This window comes from Apus apus, chromosome 6, assembly GCF_020740795.1.
Source record: "Apus apus isolate bApuApu2 chromosome 6, bApuApu2.pri.cur, whole genome shotgun sequence".
Classification (NCBI taxonomy): domain Eukaryota; kingdom Metazoa; phylum Chordata; class Aves; order Apodiformes; family Apodidae; genus Apus; species Apus apus.
Window position 1 is genome coordinate 12,295,243 of NC_067287.1, and position 17,096 is coordinate 12,312,338.

Here is a 17,096-nt window from a genome sequence, read left to right on the forward strand (position 1 = left end):
GGCTTTAATTTTTAAAATACTTTCACAAGTGATTGATGAAACAGTAATTTTGGAGAGGTGAGGAAAATAGCAGTGTCCTGGGGCTCAGTCAGATATCTCAGAATGCCAATTAGCTCCATCAGAGTATATCTACCAAAATACTTCAGATACTGAGGCCTGGCTAAAATCATCTGCTCTGGCTGAAGCAAGAATGGCATCTGGAAATAAAATCTGGCTTGAGGCAATCGACAGGGCATCAGGATCTTGAGTCAAAGGCTGTCTTGTCCAACTGTCTAAACACTATCCAGGACTGCTGTAACATCAGGGTGTCAAAATTCCTAGGTGCCCAGTGGGGGACAGAGGAAGGCAATGCAAACCAGAGCTGGAGCTGAGAACAGAACCACCACTGTGGGGCCAGTTCCCATCATCACAGAGAAAGTGATGAGCTTGAGGGAGGGTCTGTAGCTGAGGTAGTGGAGAGTTTTGTGATTGCATTAGGAGACCCTGTACCAGCAGCTGGGAGGCAGGAGAGCATTCATTGCATTATCTATTTTTTCCTCTTTCTTTGTTTACTACAATTCCTCAGACCTCTGCAGGAGGAAGGCATACAGGAATATCAGCCACCCCATTGCACTTCCTGATTTTGGTGCTGCTTTTACACATCGATCAAAGGTTTTAACATTGACTTCAGACCTGAAAAAGAGCCCTTGTTTCATCGAGTGGCACCAGATTAAGTTATCAGGATTCTGTTCAGGGTTTCAAAAATCCACCCTTGACACTACCCAGGCTGTGGGTAATTTGATTCTGCTGGTGCTTACAAAAGCCCTGAGCAGGAGCAGAAATTGCATCTTAAGATCTGCATATTCAGATGGTAGTGCCTGCTTCTTTGCATGTCCAGCTGTTTTATTTTTATACATAATAATCAGAAAAGCAAGCCAATATCCCCAGACATCCCTAGCTTATGGTAAATATCAACATCTAAATTTGATTTCAGTAAGAATGATGAAAATTTGAGCCATTATATTCTGCAGAAGCTGGTGACTGAGGCTGCGTGCCCTGGCAAAAATCAGTGATGTTAGCTGGCTGGCTTTCATTTGAAAGACCTTGTCATTTTTTCCCATATGGCAACTGGATGACCTCAGTGACTGGAAGCAGGGCCTCCCACTTCACATGGAGAAAGCTTGTCAATCTTTAGCCAGTCTTAATTTTATTTAAAGACTTTAGGCACTGTGCAGTGCTAAAGCTCCTATTACCTCAGCAGCAGCTGATATATAATGAATTATTGAAAACCAGCCAGTTCCTTCATTAATTTTAATAAATCAAGTGTTCCATCATGTTCTAGGCAGAGCTGCCAGCTGGGATATGATGAGGTAAGCCCATTATTTCGTGAGGTCTTTTTCATTTGGTCCAGGTTTACATTCCTCAGGGCCTTTATAGTTAGTTAACAAGAGATAAGTAGCAGACAGTGCTGATTTGGGGTAGACCTACAGTGGGCAGAAGAGGCAACAGAACACCCCTGTCTCTTGGGAGGTGGCAAAGTCTTATCTTTACATGGTGAAGAGGACTTTGCATGTACAGAAATGGACTCAGCTGCTACATGCTGACCTCCTAGGCAGAGTGTAACCCTTCAGACAGATGGCCTGGACTCCACCACAGCTGAGAGAGGCACTTCCCATCTTTCACACAGACTCAATGTCATTAAGTAGTTCCTAGGTCTCTAATATTTCTCCAGAGCAGGCAGATTGTGGTGTTAATGAAACAATCTCATTTAGTAAGCATCTGGGTGGATCAGGCTTAGATGTAACACACACACACTGCCACGCACACTGTTAACACACATGCAAGCAGCACCTCAGAATGTTGCATACATCATGTCCAGGCTGCTGCTGAAACTTCTTCATAGCTCAAGAGCTGCCAAAGCAAATGCAAAGCAGAGCTGGTGACTCTTGTAACCTGTCTTTTCCTGAGCTTCTGCTCAAACCCAGCAACAGACACTGAAGCACTGTTAGCAGCTTCTGTCCAACTCTTGAGCAGGCAGGCGCACACTTGTCTCTGCTCAGTCACCATCAGCCTCAGAATTTCTGTCTGTTCTTCACTTCTGCTCTTCTGGCCAAATAAGAAGCAATCTCATAATAGAGTCAAAGGCAAAAAGATGTTGAGTGTACCCTCTAGAATTTATTTTTACCATATTATGCTGTGTTGCATAAAGAAGTCAAACTGACCTATTTTCCTCCTTTCTTTCCTCCTCTGTAAACTGCAAGTTATTCACGGCAGGGACTTTTTTCAGCTCAGGTCTTGCAGAGAGTCTAAAGCTTATGGCCCTTATCCTTTGTGAATGTAGGACATGCAGTTTTTACAGGAGAGAAGCAGAGTGTTCAGCCTTCACCCATTTCTACTGTGGCTGCATCCAGCCCTGACTGTTCCTATCTCAGAGAACTGAAGTTGTCATGAGGACATGATCAGATATAGCATAACTGCACAGTACAGCACATCCAAGGAAGGCTGAAATCTGTTGCTGCTTTCATTTGCATGTATTTCAGGAGGGGGAAGATGAACTGCTCAGGAGAAGAGAGGGTGAAGACTAGCAGTGCTGAGCACAAATTATCTACAGCCATGGTGATGAATTCAGTCCATGGGTTAGCCTGTTAGTATCTAACCTGCAAGCATCTACGTGGTGGATACTACCATGAATGTGCTGCTAGTAAGGCATCCAAGTACAGCAGCTAATTCACAGATCTGACACCAAGGCTCAGTTTGATTGATAAATGAAAGACAGACCTTGCTAAAGGAAGGTCACAGTTATGAGAGATTTAATGATTTGATCTGTGGGAATGGAACATGAAAGAATAGCACTTAATTATGAGAAATAAGAGTGTAGCTCCTCACAGTGTATTAAAGAGCAATATCCATATATCTGTGTTTCAGGAAGTGGAAGGGACATTTGCAGATCCCTGCAGCCATTGCACCTGCTGGCTCTTCCAGTCTGCCTCGCACAGACAAGGCTGTTGCCTGTGCCCAAGTCATTCCCACTAACCATCACAGTCCCAAGAAAATGGTCCTAGAGTTTAAAAACCTTCTATGAAATCATGCAGCTTTCTGTAGTCTGCTTTAGTCTAGTCTGTTCCCAACCTACGGGAATGTTCTTCTCTTATGAAATGTATTTTTCAAACTGACCTAAATCTAAGGCCACTCTTATCTCATGTTTCAGTATTAAAAAATTTAAAAAATAATCTCAGATTAATCCTGAAGAGCTCCCAAGAGCTCCACAGTAATTGCTGAGCAGCTGACAGAGGTAGCTTTCTACTTACTGCAAACCAGTAAGTAGAAACCAGTCTACAGAACTTCATGGCACTACTACTGACTGATTCCACTTCATTTTTTGAATGACACCATGCTGGGTTTAGGACCAAACATATTTCAGCTCCTTCATGCCATCATTAATCCTGAGACTCTTTAACTCTATTTTTTCCCTTACCAGTTTTGTGCAATTCTTAGCTTGTAATTTTAATTTACTACTTTATATTTTCCCAGTGTTTATACTCATAACATGCTAGCTTTCACTTTACCAGTGAACAAGAATAATATTTTTTTCCAAACCAATATACTTACTTTCCTCAGCCACAGGATTGTGGCTATTTGGACATTTAGAAGAAAAATATTTTTTAAATTTTTCTATTCAAATTTCCTTTATAACCTGGCTCACAGTTGTTTTCAGCTCTCGGAAATTGACATTTTTAGAGTCCTAATGATGGATAATTGGTTTGCACTGGGCTCTGTTTGCACACAGCAAATGTAACTGTGCCGTGATCATTGGTAACTAAGCAACCAGTTATGTTTTTAATTCTGTGAACAATTCCTTGCTATCTGTCCAGATTAAGTCTAACACAGCATGTGCCCACAAGGGATACAACAATTTTCAGAGTTAAGAACCCATAATCTGTAAGATTGGGAGTAACAGAAGCTTGATGCCCCTGACTTACCCCTCTGCCTGCAGTCCCTTACAGGCATGTAGCCTTTTTCACAGAATCACAGAATTGTCAGGGTTGGAAGGGAACTCCAGAGATCATCTAGTCATGCTGGATGGCAGCACAGCCCTCTGAAGTGTCAGCCACCCCTCCCAATTTGGTATCCTCAGCAAATTTGCTGAGAACACACTCTGTCCCTTGTCCATGTCATTGATGAGTATGCTGAACAAGACTGGACTGAGTGTTGACCCCTGGGGACACCACTGGTTACACGTCTCTAACTTGACCCTGCTCCATTGATTACAACCCTCTGAGTTCTCTCACACAGCCAGCTCTCAATCCACCTCATTGTCCACTCATCTAGCCCACACTTCCTGAGTTTCCTAATGAGGATGTTATAGGAGACAGTGTCGAAAGCCTTGCTGAAGTCAAGGTAGATGACATCTGCTACTCTCTCCTCATCTAGCCAGCCAGTTACGACATCATAGAAGGCAATCAGATTTGTCAAGCATGATTTCCCTTTGGCGATTCCATGCTGACTTCTCCCAATTATATTCTTTGCTTTCACAAGTGGATGTGAAATGGATGGCTAAGGTAAGCATTATCCAGAAGTAGTTAATTGGCTGCGACCTTTTTTTCTGTGATTTAGGCAGTGACAGCAAACACGTTTTTGCCCTTTATCTGTTAAAGCAAATCCTTAGCATTCAAAGGCTCTTATTTGTGTTGTTTGCCATTCAGAAGTCAGAAGCCACTTGTGACAGGCTTGAGTTGCTTTGCCTCTACAGCCCTGAAGATCTCTTGGCAGTGGTTGCTGCATGGGACATTTGAAAACTTAATTTTCTACTCCCTTGTTCCATGTAAACATTTCTTCTGTTATCCCGGGGACATAATACTCACCAAACCCAAGGGCTTGGAATATTTCCTGTGAGGGAGCAAGTAACAGTGGACATCTCTGGAAGGGAAGATAAGGCTGGGCTGGCTGGGACAGCAACCTTGAACAAGGGGTACAGTCCCACTGTGCGCAAATGGGAAGAGCAGAGTGGGCCCCATGGCTGTATCTTGGTTCAGCCAACAGCCCAATAAGCACCAGAGAAAGCCATAGTCACAACACAGCTCTGATGTCACCCAAGAAGTCAAGTTGGCCAGACCAGAATCAGTACACATACAGCCTACCTTAGGCAAAGAGCAGGGTGAGGGCTTAAATGCAGTTCCCATACGAAACTGGGGCAGGACCAAGCGTGGAGGTCTGAGACGGGACTGATCAAGGTAATTAGAGGCTGTTGTATGAGGAGCTCTGATACTCCTCAGCCTAGGCCTGGGTCTGCTTTGCTACCCAACTTCTGTTCCACAGGGATCACTAGTAGACACTTCATATAAAAGAAATCCATTTTTTAGCTTCATGCAAAAAAGAAAACATGGCCCATCTGGAGCAGTTCGTAACAACTCTTCCATCACTGTCCATCTGCAATGAGTGCTGGATGGTGCTTAGAAAGAAATCTTTACAAGACCTATCTCCAGCCTCTCTTTGCAACTCGCCCATCTTGCTGTTGCCTCTTGCTGAAAGGAGCCATATGGGTTTTGTACTGAATGTTGCCTAAATGCTAATATGTAAGTATATTTAGAGGTGGCATATGGGCAACAGTAAAAGGAAATGAGTGCTTTTTTGGTTCAGATTGCACAGGCAAGTTCCTTGAAGCCAGATGCTGCAGTGGGTGAGACAGGAAGCTTCATTCACCTGGAGTCTCAGGTTCAGATCTTGGTTTGGGTTATTTCTGCACTTGACTGCATTGGCTGACTTTGTCAACAGTATAGATGGTTGCCAGCAAATGCAGAAAATCCTGGACACTTCAGCCATTGTAAAAAAAACAAACCACAGCATACAGTCTGATCTGGGTGAGATATTGCAGGCCAGTCAGAGCAGTGATCACTTTCCTTTGGGTCACTCTAGGCACAAATAGATATGTTAGAGATACTTGTGTCAATTCAGAGAAGTTGTGTTGTAGTCTTAACAGCTGACAGAATAGTCTGCTGTAGCTAGTAGGTGAAGGAAATTCTTTTAACTTTGAATCCTTGCTGAGCATCAGAAGGTCCTGAGATATGTGGGATTCCCTGGGTTTTGGTGCCCTCTCTGTCAGGAGGGTAACAAGTCACAGCTGCTGTTGTGCCTGCCCCGCTCTGGCAGCAGGAGCATTCTCTGTGCTCAGACAACAGGTTTTTGAGCTGGGTCTGAAGGCTCTGGACTGAGTCCTATCTGGCAATTTCCAGGCAAGTTGGTGTTTGCACAGTAACTGGCCATGTTAAAGAATCTCCTACAAAACGAACTTCACTCTTTTCTGTTTTTGTGTTTGAAGGGACCACTCGTAGAGTCCCAAGTAGAAAAAAAATCTCCAAATTGAGCAGAGATGTAAATTTTTGGTGAAACTGCAGATAGAGCATCCCCTTTGATGGTAATACCCTAATTTTATCTGCTCTGATTAAAAGGTTAATTAGATTTAGAGCATTTATACACAAAGGAAACATGGCAGCATCCTGGCAGATTTTTACAGCTTGCTCAGGGGCTGACTCACAGCAAATCCATTGTGGTCACTGCATTCCCCACTTCTGTCATAGCCTGATGTCTGTTGTTTACAGCCTTGCCTGCAACATTAAACAGCAGCCATAAAGCATTTTGCCACTGGTCCTGCCAGCTGATGACTCCATTCTAAAACCTGCTTATTGCACTGCCTGCATTTCTCTTTGCATAGGGAAGTAGTTAGTTTTGAATGTCACCCAGTCCTGCAGAGGCAAGTGGGAAGATGGATTATGCTGGCAGCAATCCATCCATCTGTTCATCTGCCAATACTAATGTTTAGCTTTTTAGGCTCCCAGTTGTCTTAAATAATGCTGACCTACAGGATCTGTAGTCAGAAAGGTCACATAGCTCATTTTGTCTTCCATTTCTTAAGTGGTAATTAAACTTTCTGAGGTGTTAGAGCTACATGTAGGAATTGTTGATGGACAGCATTTATGAAAGAGAAGTTAAATCCTTTTCTGAGGTGCTGTGTTGCATGAGACTCTTACCATCACAGTGGCTGCAGCATCCCCACCATATCTTCTCAAAGTACCCCTTAAATAACGTGTTTACAAAGGATTCATACCTGCTTTCCATGAGTGACTGGGTGTCTGCATGGACAATATTTCCTCTTCTTTTGATTAATGTGACCAAGTTGTATCTATGGAGTGGTTTTATCTCTTCTTGCAGTAGGTTATTCAACTTTGGGTAGGTGTGAGTACTCTGAGACAACCACAAAGACTGCAGACTTTCAGTGCTGTGCAGGAGCCAGGTCATTAGAAGAAAGCTGGTTGTTGGCCTGCAGCTCAGCCGTGGTGCTCTTGGTTCAGCTCTTAGCACTGCCTTGGTAATATAAATGTGTGTGAAAGGGCTCTTAGCAGCTACTATGATGTGTGTCTTATTTTTTCCAATTACAAAAAAAAATAAAGGTTAACATGAAAGTAGCAACCTTCATGAGACAATTGGAACATTTAGCAGAATGGCATGAAAGTAACGATATGATGGATGAAAAGCTGGACCCGAGCTGTCGATGTGCACTTGCAGCCTAGAAACCAAACCATATCCTGGGCTGCATCAAAAGGAGTGTGGCCAGCAGGTCAAGGGGGGTGGTTGTGCCCCTCTGCTCTACCCTGATGAGACCCCACCTGCAGTACTGTGTCCAGCTCTGGCATGCTCAGCACAGGAAAGACATGGACCTGTTGGAGCCAGTCCAGAGGGTGGCCACAAAAATGCTACTTCTGCCCTGAGATGCTCTGGGCAGTTCACCCGCTGTCATGTCTCTGCAGTCACAGAATCATTTGCAGAAAGATAATAGCTGAATATGCAGTTCCCCACAGGCAGAGACCCAATTTCTAGAAGCCATTATGTTCCTATAGCTTTCTCTGTCTCCCAGTGCAACAAACCTGTTCCTGCTTCTGTCTGGCCCCACCTCTTTGTGGTCATACCTCCTGTCTTCCACCCATAGCCCTCACAGCCCCCATGTCTCCTCGCTTCCAGCTGGGGAGCGGACAGGGCGATGCAGCTGATTCTGCATTCTCCACCCTGGCCAGCAGCAGGTCAAGCAGAGCAATTAGGATTGCTAATTGCAAACCACAACCTTTCCTACAGGGAAGACACCAACTGGAGCCATTGGTGTTCCTAAAGCTTCTAATACAGACAGGCAGGCAAAAAGTGGCTAGGAAAAAACATTAAAAAATAATTTCCATAGCTAATTAAAACTGAGGAGAAGGAAAGAGGTGCAAATCTAACTTGAAAGAGCAGTCTTTGCTTCTGATAGTCCACTGGGAAAAATAACTTGCTGGAGCATTCAAGAATATGAAACACAAGTAAATAAATGATGCTGACAGTGTGATCAAAGGGTTGCTATACAAGCGAGAGCCTGTGCCAGTGCTGGTCTGGCCTCCCTGTGCTTAGGAACCTTGCCCAATGAATGTGATTAACAGCTACATGTAATGTAGGAGAAACTGACCAAATTTCGCTCTGGGCATTAGTTCTGACGTAAAGTGCTTTCAGACTCCATGGTCCATTAAAACTACATTTATCAAAAGATGCAAACGAGAGGGGCAGGGTAATTTTGTCTCCAGTTCCTGAGTTCAAGTGGAGGTGCAGGATCTGAACACACAAGTAGATGGAAAAGCTGACACATCAGTTATATCTGATCTACGCTGGGGCATTTACTGGCAAAACTGCCTACGTAATGATACTGCTATAGACACCACTCCCCTGTGGATATACTTCTTCCATAATAACAGATCCAAACCAGTAACTTTCTGGAAAGAAAGAGTTCCCATCAGGTGATGGAGTGCTGTATCCCTGGAGGGGTACCACTGTTTGGCATAAAAAGTTCTCTACTAAGTTTGTATGTGTGTAGGGCAACTCCTGGACTTAAAACGCAGTGGAAAAGAGTCTTTTATAGGACAAAAAAGCGTGCTCTCATATTTACTAGTCATTCTCAATTCCCCCAAAACAAGGTGTCTTGCAGTTTTTGCACCCCTTTGTGAGCTTAAATAAATTGCATGTGCAAAGGACTTTATCACTTCTTCATCAGGATGTCACCAGCCTGAATTAGGAATGCTTTTTTTCCCAGAGAAAGCAAGGTCAAAGAGAGAACTGGTGTTTTAGTGAAACTGTTCCTGTGCTCCAAATGCCTAGAACACTTGTGCAAGGTGAGAGGGCCCAGTTGTGACTGGAGTGCAGCCTGTCCTTGCCAGCAGTCATGACTCAGCTAGGATGATGTGTAAAGGATTACTTTATACTGCATATTGCAGAGTTGGAGGCTGTGAGGGAGCCCATGACACCACTTTTGGAGAGTGTACAGTGCTGAGCCTCAGGAAAATAGAGCAAAAAAAAACAACTCTGAGCAACAGTGGCTCTTCTACTCTCAAAAAAGTTCTGGGGAGGCAGGAGGTTCCCAGTGGCTATCATGGCAGCTGAATGAAATTGTCACTTGTGATAAGGCATCCGGAGAGCTAGGGAAAATCCTGGCTCTGTGCCCGCTGACACAGATCCAAGTGATTTCACTGGAGCCAAGATTTTTACTCTGTATGTGAAGTGAATTGCCAGGGTGAAGCTGCAAAAAATAACGCCTGGTAATGAAATTCGCTTGCAGCAGTGAGCCTGTGTGCCAGAGCCCTGCTGTGAGCAGCAGTGTGTGCCCTGCCTCTCAACAGCACCACGGCATTCTTGAAAGAAGGAGGATGAGTCAGGAAGTGTGAAGTGCCACTGAATTCATCGAGGGTGTCACACAACTGCCTATGTGTAGGCAAACTCACATTTTCCCGGGGAATTTTTTTGACCCACTTTTTTTTTTCGCTAGCTTTCCCTGAATTCCCACCAACCCTAGGGACTATCCATCAATATCACCATAGAAACAAGAAGTCATTAATGGTATCCTGCCTATTGACAGCACACAGTGCTGAGCTGGGTGGCGAGCCATTGCCATCAGCTTCAAGGAGAAAAGCGAAAGCTCAGGGTCTCTGTGGGATCCGTGCTCTCCTTCTCCCTCCCCTCCATCTCCCCAGAGAGGTCCTGCATTGCCTAGTGGCAGTAAGGGACTTACTTCTTTCCTTAGCAAACCTTGTACAGTGTGTGTTGTAGGGAACTGCTGCTGGGAAAAAAAAATGGAGCTGGTTTTGCTGCACAACTCAGGATAAATGTGCCTCTCTTGGGTTTGTTTGCACGGGGCTCTGGCACCATGGAACATTTTACATTGCAAATAAGCAACTTAGCCTGCAAACCAACAGGGAGTTCAGAGCAAAGCAGGAGGCTTGGGGGCCAGGAAGGGGGAGCAGCAGGCTAAACTGTGAGGAGAGATAAAAGACACGTCATATAATTCTGCTAAATGGTGAAGGAAGGGAAATTCTCAGTGGGTGTAAATTAGCATTGGCAAGCTATTATGATTTACACCCAGCTCCTGGTCTGGCCCACAGTCTAATCAGCTGAAAAGCATCACCATCTGAAAGGGTGGGAGTTGTTTAGAGATGCCCATAGGAGCAGTTGGGAGTTGAGGAGTTGAAAATCTGAAAAAAAAAGATGGAAATAAATTCTAGGTAGATAGGGAAAAGCTTGTGAATGTTCCCTGGGGCTCATGCAGAGGCAGAGCCTGGCCAGCTGCACCAGTTCCCTGGCAGGACTCTCACTGCCTGGTAGCAGAACATGCAGCACTGAACCTTCTGAGGACAAATCCCTCAACTGAGACAGCTGAGGGGTACAGTCCTCCCAGGTTTCTGTAGAAGCATTGCTGAACACCTCCACGCTTGAAGGAATGAGAAGTGTGACTGCCTGTGGCCATCCACACCCTGGCCAGGACTGCTGACACTGCTGCCATGCACATTTCCTCATGCCAAACCTGTCTCCACCAGCAATATGCTGAAGTGCTTTGGGATGTGACTAAACAAGGCATAGGATGAGATCATCCATCTCCCTCACCCTCCTGAACACCTCCTTCCTCCCCTAGGCCTCTCTCTGAGCTCATAGATGAGGCGTGCATTGCTGTCTTAGAAGGATTCTTCTCCTCCACCTTCTGTGGGATTTGAGGGTGCTGTACTAGGTCCCAGTGCAAAGTTCACAAACTGAGATCAACAGAGTTAGGTTGGGGGATTTTTTTTCCCCACTAGTGAGATGAGAGGCAGGGTTCATGCTGTCCTGTTGGAATAGGCCACTAGTGCTCTCAAAGTCTGGGGTGTATGGCTGTGCTGCAAAATCCATCTTCCTGGTAAAAGGAAGGAAGCAGAAACTTTTGATGCACACCTTATTCTTTGAATCAAAACCCGTTTTCTTTCCTCTGCCCTATGCATTTTAAGTATTGGGCTGGGATTCTTGGGGCAATGTTAGAAGAAGGAATTGGGAATTCCTTCAGTAACCCTGATAGATCCAACTGTATAGGACTGGTTTTCTGTTGTCTTCCTGGGACAGGTGGAGGCAACATAACAGGACCTGGGAAAATCTGTGTTTCTGTGTTCCCTGTTGGTCATGTATTGCTAGTCCAGCCAGGAGTATTTCCACCTTGAAAAGCCAGCCTTTAGTGCACACTGGAAGAAAACATTCAGCTGACTGCCTAGGTGAAGTCTCTGGTGACCCTTACCACATGCTGCAAGGGGAAGGGAGTTGTTGGCTCTTTCCTTCTGCTGGCTTGATTTACTTCTCTCTCTCTGTGTCTCTCTCTCTCTCTCTCTCTCTTCTCATGTTCACCTAACCTGATATGCCGCATTATTTTTTTGCGCTGTCCTCTCTGCCTTCATAAAACAAATGCAGAGGGTCAAGATGGTTTTAGATGATCTGAGATACAGTTCCCCAGCCTCATCTGCCTGCTGCAGACATGCTGTATCTGTGTCTGCTCTTTCCAAAATTATCTGCCGCTGATCACTGCTGGAGACAGAGCTCTGGGCATGTCTAGCAATCAACTGAGCCCTGGTGGGGTTGTGCTGGTGGTGTGTCTCTGTCAGCTGAAAGCCAGAGAATGGGCTGGAGCTGGCACTGGGAAGTTATAATTTATGTTTGACCCTTTGTTGGGGCTGAGCTTCAGGTGACAGCCTTGACCTTTTCCACCCCACCTGCCCTGAGGCATTATAAATTCAGTTGTAGCCACATTGTGACCATTTTCTGCAGGTAGTGCTAATGTATCTATGCAGAGTAGGAATATGGAGGAGCAAGGGTGCCATGCTGTGAAGTGGGCTGACATATGGCTTTGTGCTTTCCAGTTCTCATGGTGTGCAGGATGGGTTTTTCTGGCTCAGGTTTGCCTCCAAGAGCTGCGTTGAAGTTAAGGAGCTTGGAGCCAGGTGTGAAGCACAGTTGAAGGCTGTTCAGCTCACGCCTGCTTCTCACAAGGCTAATAGTGCTTGCTGTGTGTGTATGCCAAGTCTGAGGTGGGTAGCAGCCCAGGTCTGCTCTGCATGCCCCAAAGGCATGGGAATACTTGGTTCATGGCATGTACACTGGCCGGGGAAACCACCTGGGTCCTGAACATCAGCTAACTCAAGCCTAAGCATTGTCTCTGCTTGGACATATTCCCCATGGGTTCTTTCTCCAGCTGTAAGAGGGGAACAGTGTGTCTCATGGTGTTACAGTGAAGTACAGAATCTATCAGTCAGGTGCATCCTGCAGGTTCATTGATTCTCTGTGTGATCTGTGCCAGGAGGGAACTTTATTGCAAACAGGACTTTCTTCCTCCTGAGAAGGAGTCATCTAAAGGAGCTTTGTGGCCAACGAGGGGGTTAACTAACTGAAATATTAGGTGATGGGTGATGCCATCTTCTGGGGCGCTTCATAGCCAATGCTGCCAAGCAGATCCAGCTGGGGCACATGATGGGGATGTCACACTGGTGTCTCCAAGAGTCTTTGTTACAGTAACTAACATACTCAGCTTTTGTTTGCTGCAAGGTGAATGTTTGTCCTCTCAAGCTCCATTCCCTCTGCTGTGTTGTCAGTAGGACTGTTGGAACAATATTGCCCAAGAGATGGAGTGGTGCACTGATGAAACAAAAGGGGATGCCCTTTCACCAAAGCAAGGAATCAAGAGGGAACTCAGGCCACCTTCAAAGTGTGCTGCACCAGTGTGCCTGTCCTTAGAGGTATGCTGGAAGTATCATGTCATCACAGCCTTTTCAAAGGAGAAACACAAGGAGAAAACCATCCTATGACACAAGGAGAAGCTGCTCAGCCTTAGAGAGCAGCCAGAAAAATTCATCAGACACCGCTGCCAAGTGCACAGATGTGTGGAGCAGTAGGGCTTCCTATGTGAAACCTTTCATGTCAATAAAGTAAAGTCACCAAACAGCTTAAAAATCCCACAGAAAGGGAACCAAGAATGTTTAAGACCTTCAAGTGATTCTACAAAATTTTGAGATTAGCTTTTCCACTGCCTTGAGATTATTTAGGGGCCAGTCTGACCAAAACAGAAGTTCATGTGAAGTGGAGGTGATTCCTGCACTCTCTGGTGGAACTGTGTGTACTGTTGCAGGATATTCCCATGGTGATCAACAGATAATATGGACAGATTCCTCTCTGGCACATCTGGCTGGCACATGTGTATCTTTGGGCTACTCTGGTCAGTGAGCCCTGACCATGGCCAAGAGCAGGTCTTTTTCTGGAGGCAACGGTAATGGTGATGATGATTCAGAAGTGGTACCTGCTAAGCAGCAGGCACAGGTGGGCTGTTTAAACTTGTGTTGAATGCAGTGGTGTGGAGGAAGAGTTGGGAGAGCAGGAAAAAAAACCAAACCAACCAAAACTAAACAAACAAAAAGAATGAGAAGAAATGCGAATGGGGGAAAATGGTTAGACAATATCATGTGACAAGGCTAGGAGCTCGTTGCACAGCAGAAATGTAATGCCATTGCCTGTGCTCTCAGCAACCCCCTAGACCCTGGGCTGCACTGGATCTTCAGAGGTTCAAAAGAGACTTTGTTCCTGTGCCAAGATGGTCTGAGATGACGCCATCCATGCTTATGATTAAGTTGAGAACACAAGGACTATAAATACAGTGAGCAGACTATAGAGGTTATGGTTTTCTCTGTATTACCTAGTTTTGAAACCAATATAGCAGTTGTTCCTTTTTTTAGGGATCCTGATTCGTGCCATGGAGCAGACAATGAAAGCAGTGATAATACTGTAAACTCAAGGAAAGTTAGGCTCAGCAGTTTACCCTAGGGAGGAAAAGAAACTCAGGAAATTGTACTAGTTTAGATAACTACTGTGGCTGTACCTCTCCTGCTGTAATTAACAGACACTATAAGCCCTGTTCCTGTTTCAGCTGCTACAACAGACAGAAACCCCCAAGAAATATTACTGTAGTCACCTAATCATCCTACTGCGTCAACTGGTTCCTGCAGCGTAGCTCTAGTTAAGTGAACAGCCAAGAAAGCAAATACAGCCAGGGCACCTTTATGTTTCTGGTTAACCTTTAACTTGAAAAAAATAAATGTATCTGACATTCTTTCTTTTGAGATTGCTGGTGTTCAGCTGGTGTGATGTGCATGACATGGCAGTAGACAGATCGGGCTGTGTCCATGAGGTTTGCTGTATCAGAGCAAAGCCCCTTCAGCAGTATCGTAGCTTGCTAAAACCTTTTTATGGCTCTTTGAAATGTGCCTTTTGCATCCCTCTGGCTGGTTGGATCTCTGAAATAAAAGGCATACTGTACTCCAGGATAAAGCAAACTCTGTTCAGTGGTGCAATTTGCAAAACCCAAAGCAGAGAAATTAGAGCAAGACCTGAAGGTTAGTTTAATCTCATTTCAAGATGGAGTAAGGTGGCTCCAGTTACTCCCCTCCCCTCTACACAGGAGTTTGGTGTGATGGCCATGACTCAGAAGTTAATTTGCTTGTGGCTGGGATGTTGTAAATGTGGAAAGTGGAAAATGTACCAAACTCAGTTGATCTCTCAGAGGCTAGACACTAGCAAGCTGCTCTGTGCCATCTCATGGAACAACCTTCCCAGTTTGGCAAGTCTATCGAGCAAATCTTGTTGCAGTCAACTCTGTGAAGCAGCACTGGCAAGCCTACTCAGCCCTGCCTGATTTGGTGGCCTCTTTTCCTGAGGCCTTGTGAGGTTCTGTGGTCCCCTGTCCTCATGTCCCTAGAGTCCCTGGACATGACTGGTCCTCTTCACAGTGCTTTTCACCAGGACTGAACAATGTACTCTGTGCCTGCCTGAGTCATCCTACTGACAGTTTGATGCGTTGCTGGGAAGGTCAGCCAGGCAGAACAGTTTTTATGTGTATGGGAAGGAATAATTTATCCTTCAAGCTTTAATCCTTAAGAAATAAAGTTCTTTGGGGGGATTTTGCAGGAAAATGAAGGTTAGTGGCAAGTCTCCAAGCAAGCACTTATCAGAGTAGTGGAGCAGAAGTTGATTAAACAGAATCACATGGTAGAAAATAAGCTGAGCACACAACGCCTTTAGTCTTATGCTCTCTTAAGGCGTGAGGCTCATAACCACCAGGAGCTTTTCAGTCCCTGAGCCAGGGAACAGGCAAACGTTGCACAGACAGCATGATCAAAGAGTTATGATGTGCCAATCTCAAAGCAGCAGCCAACTCTAAGCTCTTTTTTGCATTGGCCTGGAGGATTGCTGGACTAGAATAAAGCCCTAGATTTGGGGAAGTGTGGACAGGACTGCCTGGAAGTACACAGGTGGGTAAATGAAGGGGAACACTAGAGAGCAACAAAGAAGTGGCAAGTCACTCCTTGGTTTAACTGGAAGAGAACACAGGGTGTGTTAGGACTGCAGTGTACCTTTAGGAGAGAGTGAGTTAGGACTTTGGGTTGGGTCACCACATGAGAGATCAGCAATTACTTCTCTCCACTGCCTCACATTTGAGTGGAGTTTGCTATTGCTGCTGTAGCTATAGACAGCAGTTAGAACTCTGAAGTGGTGAGAGCACCAGCTCTTATGTGTTGCTGTAATTCTCAGTGTTTCTTTGGTGAATCTGTGTAAGACTCCATTTCATGCTTTTCTCCAGCAGAGTGCCTAGAACATGCTTGTGGTCAGGTTACTCTAGAGCTGAGTGTGTAAGCATATACTTTATATTATAGCAGTGTCACTGACCTGACAAACGCAGGCATCCGAGCTGAAACTGTGGTGCTGTTACTGTGTGCCATGAGGAATAGGGCACAGGGACAGGAAAAGATGGGGGAAGGGCTTGGTGTGTCCTGGTTACAGGCCAGGTCAGAATTCTCTGGTATTTTAGAGAGACCTCTGCTTTTTCCCTGCTCCAAACATCCCTGGGCAGTGGGGGAAGCAGGATGTGCCTTGCCACAGGTCATGACTTGGGCAGCAATTGGTCTGGGTGATGAGTGAAATTAAGCTTTGCTAGCTGACATGCTGTGCACAGCCCTCAGGGTAGTGGCATGAGGGAAAAGGGCAAGATTAGGTGAGTTCAGTAGGAAAGAGAGCCCTTTCAAGGAGGGAGTGACAGGGAAGAAAGGTGCTTCTGTCCAAGCTGGCTGTTAGGAATCCCACAGCTGCCTTGAAGCCATGAGGTGAAACAAAGCTCATGGATTTCTGAGGCTCCCACTCACTGCAGCCAGAGCACTGAAGCCCCTTGCATGCCCACCTCTGAGCTACATCCATGTACACCTTTGCTCTGAGCTCTCCTGAAAGTATCAAAGGAACCTGTGTCTTAGAGCAAAGAGTAACTTTTTAGAGAAAGCAAATTCAGCTCAAATAGATGACAAAGTTTGAAATAAATTATTTGGAAATAAAATTCCCCTCTTTCTCCTCTTAATCCAGTAATTTTTTGTGTCTGCCTACATGTCAGCAAACTCTACAGAACCTACTCTGGAAAATCTCTGTCTCCTGCTGTCTCTCACTGCCAGCTCTGGCTGTGCTCTGTCTTCTCTGGGTCCTCCCCTCTGCAAATCTGCCTCTGCTGCCCTTCTCTGTCCTTTACTCTCTGCCTGTTCCGCTTTGCCTACAGAAAGTTTCTCCCAGCTGCTCCCTCCCTGAAAGCAACTTTTGCTGCCCTACACACACCTGGAAAATCCTGCCCTGGCAAAGCAGCAGCAGGTCGGGGCTGCCTGGCGGTGTCCACGAGCACTTGTACCCTCCATACCTCTGGGGAAGTGAGCCTCTGCTTTCCTGTGGATCAGGGAGGGGTT

General features: G+C 45.5%; 1 protein-coding gene across 2 annotated transcripts in view; it reads left to right on the top strand.

Moving 5' to 3' along the window:
- Positions 1–17,096, top strand: part of LOC127386280 (uncharacterized) — a 44,172-nt gene that overhangs the window by 12,947 nt on the left and 14,129 nt on the right. The gene's annotated exons all lie outside the window — the stretch shown is intronic.